General features: G+C 47.3%; 2 non-coding genes across 2 annotated transcripts; both read right to left on the bottom strand.

Annotated features, from left to right (window-relative positions):
- Positions 1-618: 618 nt before the first annotated feature.
- On the bottom strand, positions 619-705 carry mir181b (microRNA mir-181b). The gene has a single exon (NR_105337.1). It is a non-coding gene; the product is annotated as a microRNA mir-181b (primary transcript).
- Positions 706-844: 139 nt separating this feature from the next.
- Positions 845-927, bottom strand: mir181a-1 (microRNA mir-181a-1). The gene has a single exon (NR_105338.1). It is a non-coding gene; the product is annotated as a microRNA mir-181a-1 (primary transcript).
- Between the last annotated feature and the right edge of the window lie 5,756 nt (positions 928-6,683).

Here is a 6,683-nt window from a genome sequence, read left to right on the forward strand (position 1 = left end):
TTGTAATGTTTTAATTCTTTTACCAAACAAGATCCAGCAGATGATGAATAAGATAAAAAAAAAAATCGCAACATGGAACAGGTTTATTAAAACTACCCAGCTAACTTCAATAACAAGGTTTGACATATTCAGGAAGCAGATTCCCCTAAAGAGAGTTTAATATTTAAACATAGACTCTGAAATATTTAGATTGTAGCGGGTGGTTTCATCTTTGAAAAACACATTTATCAGCCTGTTAAAGATAGTTGTTTTTTTTTTCTTTAAACCAAAAAGGTCACTTAATATGTTGGAATCTGCTGATACAGAACAGATTTCGGGTTGGTTGTTTTTTTTTATACAATAACTAAATCATTTATCACAGACCCTAGGAGCCGCATGCACACACTCTGCATACATTTCTTTAAAGGTCATTTTCTTCCTACAATCACTTCCATCTCTTCTTCCTCCGCCGCTGCAGCCAGACTCCCGACTCTTTCGCCCCTTCGCCGGCGTGATCAAGATGCAATCTGAGCTGCCCGTCAATCCTCGCCGCTGCTGCCGGCGGGGGCCGCGGGCAGGGAAATAAATAATGACATCATCAGCATAATGGGATGCTCTTCTGCTTGATGTTGCGATGAAATCTGGGACACAGTTGCATTCATCGTTCAGTGAGCTCTTCCATACAGTTAAACCCACCGACAGCAATGAATGTTGATTGTGACCTTTGCTGCGGCTTTGAGAGATGGAGGTACTTTTGTTTATCCGCGGTACCAAACACAACCGCCTCTGTGCGGCCGTGTAACCGTCCCTCCTGTTTCTGCAGGAGTCTCGCCTCTTCCTGGAGATGCTAAGTGATAAAATGCCGGCCACGGGGTACAATCAACGGTCGATGGTTTTTCCAATTTAGCTCAAACTCACCGACAGCGTTGAATGTTCACCGGGGCGAGCGCAGGCCTGTTGGCAAGCTGCAACGGGAGCGTATCTGACCGTTCAAACACCTTTCAAAAAACAATCAACTACCATCTGGGATCATCCAAATTACACTTTACTTGAAAAACAATTCATTTTGCATCCTGGTTTGCATCCTCCTGCAACTAAGAGGAGGAAGCAGCATGGGCTATGTTGCGTTTTTGATCACGCCGCCACAGCGACTGCGCGCTCCTCAACGTGGCGACAAAGACACGGTTGGGATCTGTGAGCACAGCTGACTTCTCTGCAGCCAGTGGTTCGGAGCATCATCTCGAAACCCCTGACTCATAAACGCGGCACCTGTGTGGAGGCTGCAGCTGCTCGTCACCGCGCTGCGTCCGGGTGTGGCGGCATGGGCGGAGAGTGTGAAGCTCGCATCTCGGACACGACTTTCACAATGATGCGGCGCCGAAGCCAAGCTCAGCTCTTTTTATCTTTGCCTTTCATGCCAGTAAAGTAAGTGTCCACCATGTTCCTGGAAAAGGATGTCACGCACCGCTGAATCATCTGTGGTCATCGTGAGATGGAGCCAAGATGTGGTGACACGATAAACAAGTATTGGAACTTGTGACTCAGGATATGGTGGATGTCTTATCTGTCGATACTCATTTCTCAATTAAAACCAACAGTCACTGACTCGGCAGAACGGGTTTTTAACTGCCCACCTCTTCCCTTTTTTCTGTTTCAACTGAGAGGAAAGGCCGCTGATGTGTCACCCCGGCCTTGACTAAAAAGCACAGTCCTTGCCGCGAGCGCTGCCGCTAACCGGGCCTCTCTCCTGAACTCTGTTTTGAGTGACATCGTTGGAATTGTCAGAAGTGGATGAGAGCGGACGCTGCTTTATAAGGTCTCCTCTGGCCGCGGGAGCTGGGTGACAGTGGCGGGGGGGGGGGGGGGGGGGAATCGCTGAGAAGGGCCCTGAGCTGACAACGTGGCCCTAATCTGAGTGACAAGGCTCGCGCATCAGCCCTGAAACCAGCCCGAGCTCAGTGGGGGTGGAAGCGCATGACGCGGAAGCTGAGGGGAGAGAAGGGGAAGGGAACGGGGGAGAGTGAGGGGAATCAGAAGAGACAGGACCAGGAGGAGGGGGAGGACAGGCAAGGGTGTCCTTCCATCAAACATGTTGGCCTTAATGGCACAGACAGCTCTGACATTTAACCACTGAAGCTTTTTTAGATAAGTGGATGGGCTGTGTGTGTGTGTGTGTGTGTGTGTGTGTGTGTGTGTGTGTGTGCGTGTGGAGCGCCACATAAAAAATACTTTCTTCAATATATGAACAACTGGAGTCCAAAATTATTTAGAACTCAAACTGGAATGCGCTGACGGGTTGGACTTCCTGCTTAAAACTCTTTCTGATGGAAAATGGCAAAGCTAAAAGGCGCCACTGCGCCGTCATGTGTGCGTGACTTCAGCCCTGCAATAGAATATCCTCCTTTTTTTTTTTAAAAAAAAAAGAGAGGATCGGGCCTTTTCAGACCCACCTCGCTGGAAAACCCGGTTTACTTCCCCTCCCTCCCCCAAAGCGTCTCTCCTGCTCCCACAGAAGGGGGAGGAAATTCCTGGTGAGGCTGCCTGCAGGTACGGACCGGCCTCCTTCGTCTGCCTGTCTGCAGACATCATTCCACGACCTGGTCTGTTCAGCTACTCGGCTTGTTTACCTGCGTGTGTGTGCGTGTGTTTGTGGACTTTCTCCATTTCCTGACAGCTGGAATGGCGTCGCTATCTTTATCTGCCCTAAGGTTTCTCTCTCTCACATACACACACACACACACACACACACACACACACATACTTTTACAACTAAATTCTAAAATTAAACTGTTCACCAATTGAAACACTGTTAATCCGGTCAGAAATGATGCAAAATAAATAAATCCAATCCAGTCTAGAGAGAATGGATCAGATCCCAGTAGCCGGGGAAGAATTATTAAAAACCCTCCCTGAAAAATGGACCTAAAACTTACAAAATATTCACCTTAACTAGTCAAACTGGTTTCCTCTCCGACTCCCCGGCTTCTCTCCCTGCAGAGCTCCTTTTGATCATCTCAGCCGTGCAGAACACGAGCTCTGATTCCCACCGATGCCGGAAAAGCGCCGCCTCCTCTCCGCGATTGGATTCATCGTGTGCCGAACCCTCTATTATGCCGGGCGGATTTTTTTTTTTTTGGGTTATTTCATCCTCGAGTTGTCACGGCGCTGACAGATGAATGCCGACGTGTCCGACCACGCTCACACAAACGCACACGGACGCGCTTGTGTAGGAGTCCAGCTGGAGGTGGTCTGCTGCCAAACCTGCAGGCAGGCCAACTGTTTTCATATTCATCATACACACACTCATTGGAACTGACAGACAACACACACACACACTCTCACACATGCAGACAGACACACACACAGGCAGCTGAGGAAAAAAAATATGTGCTAGTTATAAATCAATATTTCAAGGGCAACCTGCTAGTCTAAAAAATTCATAGAGAAAACGGGTTTGCTCCTCTTCTGTTATTATATCTGAATTCTTTTTAGTCCCCATACGCTAAAATATATTTGCACTAAATTAAAATAAAATTAAAAAAGGAACACTGAGAGAAAGAATATAATCCCGTATTAATGAATGATGTCATGCGAAACAGACGGGAGGAGGAGTAATAATAATCATAATAATAATAATAGCCAATAGGTGAGGAGGGAGACGTGAACAAGGCTCAGCGGGGTGCCGAATAATAACCCTCCTCGTTATTGTCATTGTCTGGCCTGCGCGTCCCCTCCCTCCCCTCGCCCTCCACTCCCCCAACCCCGACGCAATCATTGCCCTATCGGTTACAACGCGCCGCTAAATGGGAACGTCAATAGACACATCCATTAGCAGCGCGGCTCCTTTACCGCCTCATTCGCCATTCAGACCCCACACACACACAGACACACACACCTCTCAGCACCGCTGGTTGCTAACCAAGCTAGCCCCACTCCGGCGGGGTCGAATCGATGGTGTGTGTCATTACAGCTGGTTAGGAAGACAGCTGTGGTGAAGGGGGGGCAATTAACCTGAAGCTGGAGCCGCTGCTGCACAGAAAGATCTCCTTTTACTTATTTTTCTTAACACTCCAAACTATTTTTTTTCTGTCTTTGGCATTTGTTGTTACCAAATGCTGCCAAAGGTAATTCTATTTTCAGTTTGTTATTTTTAAGGAATCAAAAGTGTGTATAAAAAGACGAATTAGCTTTCGCTGAACTCCTGGAGGCTGACGCAAAGATGGCAGAACATCCTGAACCATCGTCCCACTGGCTGGGTCAAAACAACTGCGCACGCAAATTACAAAGGACGTTTTTTCTGTTTTGTTTTTTAAAAAAAAATCACATTAAAATAAACCCTGCCTGAACCCCTAACCGTACTGCATGCTGAGAGAAAAAAACAAAACAAAAAACAATGAACGAGCAGAGCAAATGCTGAGATGAGGGCAGGGTTTCCCACAACGCTGCAGCCCACGCTGTAATTTAAGCATGCCTGTTATCTTTTTCCTTTTTTAACATGGGAGGGTGAAGCAGGAAGCTTGGAAGTCTGGGAGGGGCTCGGGGCGAACGGGGGGGCTGGATATGAGGTTTGCGGTGTGGCTGTTAGGCTTGAGTTGTGCAGACCGGTTCTGGCTGATGGAAATAGAAATAAAACGGGGGGGGGGGGGGGGGGGGTCTTTGACGCATGCGAGAAAACACCATTAGAAACATGCACGGCAGCACAATTGCTCCTTTTTCAGAATTCATAAATTTGTAATAAACTGTGAGTTGGGCCACAATAAGACGGTGCATTCACACCATTATTATCCAGCTAATTCTGTGACCCATCATTCTTACCGTAAAAGCCGCGCAAGTGTGTGTGTGTGTGTGTGTGTGTGAGCATGTGCGCGTGTCAGGGTGGTGGTAAACCGCAGACAGATTTCAGGTGCCGTCGGATGTGCGTCTGTGTGTGAGCCTCCGTCGTGTCTGGACCTGGGCAGAAAACAAGCAGAGGAGAAGAAAGCAGGGGATGAGTTCACGAGTTTGGTAAACTCTGTTATTAAAATGCCAGACACACACTCACACACACACAGATGTGCATGTATGGAAATTACAGCGCCCACTCATGTGCAACAGTGTAATAAATCTACTCTTTATCCCTTTAAAGAACTCCTATATGAATTCATATGGACCACAACCCAACCAGAGCCTATTCCAAGACTCTGGGTGGTCCCCAGAAATGATGAATTATGAGCTGCATGTGTGTATATTAACACATAATTTATTGTTTAAAAAGCATTATAAAAGCTACGCATTAAAACAAAAACAATAGAGTAATGCCGTTTGAACACGGGCTGCGCCAACATAAACGCGACATAAACACAGCAGACATTCGTTTGAAGCTACGCCGCCGTCAGATAAACACGCAGGGCGATTATACGTTGCAATGGCCGCCGCGTCTCCTCCATTAATGCCGACTTGATTTATGTGCCCCCCCTACACACACAATAAAGGGGCCATGGATGAGGACGGCGCTGAGTGTCTGATGCGGGGGGGCTGCAGAGTCTGCTGGGCTGGCAGAGGTGCGTGAAGGAGAGATGGAATGAGTTATCAAAAAGAATTTGTAAGCAGAAATCCTTATGCTGTCCAGATGGAAAGGGAGGGGGTATAAGTCAGTTCAACCTGGAGGTCTAGCGGGGGGGGGGGGGGGGGGGGGGGGGGCTATTCATTATTAACCATTTGGCGAAAAATATCATACATATAAAACAAGTTCAATCTGTGGACTAATGATGGATCGCTTGGTGAAATCTGGAGATTTCCGTGTGGTCCTTAAACACACTTACTGTACGTTTCTGTACATGTGGACACATGTCGCGTTCTCTCCCAAACATTTTAAAAATGACAGGATTTTGGACAGATCCGGGACTGTGAGCATAATTCCTGAACTCTGCCAATTAGTAATAACGTGTCTCGGTGTCAGGCTGGTGTCAGCGTTCTCCTAGATAAAAAGTAAAGTTCTGATCCGAGCCGAGGCCAAACGACGGCGACATTTCCTCCACGTCTGATGTGGGAGTGGCTGAAAGCACGCTCGGAGGGGAGAGGAGAGAGAAATCCGAATGAGCTCGTTGAAAGGTGACCTAGTAAAAAGGATTTCAACTCAGCTCCTCTCACCTAGATCTATATTCATAGAGACAGAACAATCATTGACCCTGGGTGGATAAAAATACTGCCTGAATTGTTTATCCCTCATTCAAATATGGTGGAACTGGGCAGCGCGGGGGAGCTTTTTTCCACTGCCGGAGTAGAAATTAAACCTTTTTTCACCACTTTGTTGCTGCTCTGATCAATTGCTGCATCTGCCAGAAAATATATGCAATTTACTGTTTGCGAAGCGATCAATCAGTGCCCTGTTCCGTGATCCGTCCCTGCGTCCATTCGCTTCCAAACCAGCTCCTGCTGCTCTTTCCACTCCGCTTTCTGTTTCTGCATCAGTGAGCAGATGTGCCTAAAACAGGACAGCCAACTTGTTCATTAAGATCCCTGCACGGAGTCACCAATTTACACCCTTATTAACAGATCCATGTGCTGCTCGGTACGCTTTAAAAAAAAACCCAAAAAAACGAGAAGAACGGGACCACCCATGTGTTTAGGCACCCTGTGAACCAAACAACAATAAAGATCTTTGTCCTCTCTGTGGGCTAAATGAGACAATTCGCGCAAATGGGAAGGAAAAAAAGGAAGTTGCT

The sequence above is a fragment of the Takifugu rubripes genome, chromosome 20 (genome assembly GCF_901000725.2).
Source record: "Takifugu rubripes chromosome 20, fTakRub1.2, whole genome shotgun sequence".
NCBI classification, from domain to species: Eukaryota; Metazoa; Chordata; class Actinopteri; order Tetraodontiformes; family Tetraodontidae; genus Takifugu; species Takifugu rubripes.